The sequence below is a fragment of the Branchiostoma belcheri genome, unplaced genomic scaffold (genome assembly GCF_001625305.1).
Source record: "Branchiostoma belcheri isolate BF01 breed outbred unplaced genomic scaffold, Haploidv18h27 scaffold247, whole genome shotgun sequence".
NCBI classification, from domain to species: domain Eukaryota; kingdom Metazoa; phylum Chordata; class Leptocardii; order Amphioxiformes; family Branchiostomatidae; genus Branchiostoma; species Branchiostoma belcheri.
In genome coordinates this window covers 132,989-135,340 of record NW_017803851.1, presented here as the reverse complement: position 1 = coordinate 135,340, position 2,352 = coordinate 132,989, and the positions used below count along the sequence as shown (strand labels likewise).

General features: G+C 44.5%; 1 protein-coding gene across 1 annotated transcript in view; it reads right to left on the bottom strand.

Annotated features, from left to right (window-relative positions):
- LOC109471309 (piwi-like protein 1) overlaps positions 1-2,352 on the bottom strand; it is a 58,497-nt gene that overhangs the window by 49,107 nt on the left and 7,038 nt on the right. The window lies entirely within an intron of this gene.

The following is a 2,352-nucleotide window of genomic DNA, read 5'->3' as shown; positions in this document are numbered from 1 at the left end:
GTACAGAAATTCCTACAGTATATATTTTTTTTCGTTGGGAAGTATGAACAAGTTTCTAGCATTAACGAACCTCCTTGCATAATTAAAGTTTTACCGCAAGACAAAAGCCTTGTAAGGGGAGTCGGAGTTAGTTGGGGACATAAATAATTGTTTCCGGCAAAGACATCAAGAACAAGACAGGCACGATAACTGAATCAAGCTTTACTTTTCTACTTACCGAATGTCTCTTCATGTTGTTTTGATGCCAGCCGGGCAAGGGGGGGGGGGGCGACGACCTTGCTATGCTATAAACGTCCCTTTTCCGTGCGTTGGAATTGACACCGCGTCTCCCCCCGACTGTCAAGCCTCTACAAAATCGATGTTCGATCATGGCAGACTCTGGCGGTGCCATGTATCGCGCAAAATTAGCGATGTAAACGCCAGGTTTTCTCTGTATTTCTCAGCGGTCTTCTTAACGGTTTATCCCTACCGCCAACACAGGTACAATGCCCCGGATGTTGACCTAGTTTATCTGACTTTTCCATGACCTCATCTCTGGATGTAGTACTCTCCAAGCAGAGGTTGGAGAGTAAGGATCTAGGTACAAACTGTACTTCAGGTATGACTTGTTTAATTTCCAGGAACAAATTAAAGGACATTTTGGCATTTTCTAATGATTGAAGCCACTGGCTTCTATCCTAGGTCTGAATGAAAGCCATGTGTAAGCGCTTATCCCCCCCCCTGTGAATCACTGTGGCTAAGTACCTGGGTTTAAGGTATCTTACGTATCTGTTATTTCTAGTCGTCCCGAGGACAGGTGAAGTGCCCCCGGAGCTGAGAGGATTGGGTAAGGGACCCTACGGTATTTACCGGGGGGGGGGAGGGCCGGTGCGTACGTGGGGAGGGCCAAGGAAAAATGAGAAGGGGCGGGGGGAGGCTCGTCACTGAATGACATCCAGTAAATTTCTAGCGGGGACCAATCAGAGGGCTGCTGAATAATTTGAATAATTTATCAAGGCCCACGGACGCGGTTCTTTCACTTGTAAAGTAGCCAATTACCACCGAGCCGGTGGCACACGATGGGCGAAAACATGTATTTCACACCCATTGTTCGTCGACATAAAGCGCTTATACATTACAAACAGAATTTTCGTAGGACTGCCATTACTTTAGTTTGCAGCATGTGTGTTGAGAACGAGTATCTTCATAATTCTGCTTGTTGTTTGTAGAAGAACGGCAAAATAAAACAGTTTTCAATACCAACACGACTTAGCAGATAACACGTAATGAAGCCCACTTTTTACGCAGATTGTAGCACTACGTAATGTTACACAAACTAACAGTAGATGTTTTAAGGAATTCACAGAAATGACAATGATAGATAATGTAACGGATAAACATTATACAGCACAAAATAAAGAGTAACAGTAATGTAGTCGTCTTTGGCCGGGTATGGCAAGTTATAGTACGTACATGTATCGGTTCAATCTTTAACGGGTAAGTTGACAGCAACAAGCAAGATGCATAGGTTCTATTACTTTTGTAGCTCACTTGCGTCTAGATTTGGGACGAACCCATGTTACTTTTTCGCCTCAGTTTTTCATGTAGTGGTTACTTCGGCAGCCTTTCCGCTGACGCAAACATACTAGTTTGAGGTTCCACAGTTCTTACAACGCTAGTGCTGGAAGTGGTGTTTTCCAAGTTTGTTAGTCTGGTGATGTTGTCTTTCAGTTGGCTTGTTGTCTGTCATTTCCCTCCATTTTTATGTTTGGCGGCCTGTCTTCGATGGGTTGTGTTTGGTTCACAAATCTCGGCTTCGCTAAGATCCGTTCCTTCCCGTACGTAGTGGTCGCTCCATTAGCGCTAGTGCAGCCACATTTGAATGTGTAAAACTTAATGTCTACAGTCCCGTTTTGATTCGTTCATCAAAGTAGATTTTACTAAGGTATGACTTTACTAACTGATTGTGGAAGTACTAGTTCTTAGTACTGAAGTAAACAAGAAACAATATACGCGCTCTGGTTGAGTTCATGGCATTTACATGAAACAAGGTGCTAATAGCCGCTAGTCGGTGACGCGTCAGCAGCCCTATGATTGGTCCCCGCTAGAAATCTACTGGATGTCATATAGTGTACACGCGGGGGGAGGGCCAAGGAAAAATAAGAGAAGGCGGGGGGAGGGCCAAGGAAGACTTTTTATCACAATTCTTATACCTTTTCAATGCTTTGAGAAGTAGGTAAGTACACGCTATATGTCCTTGGCACCCGTCACGGAACCGAAAATGCGTGTGCGCATTCGCCCGAAATTGGTCGCCCCCGAGTATGATTGGTTTCTTCCATATCTCCCATAACTCTGTTTGCCAAAATTGGCGTC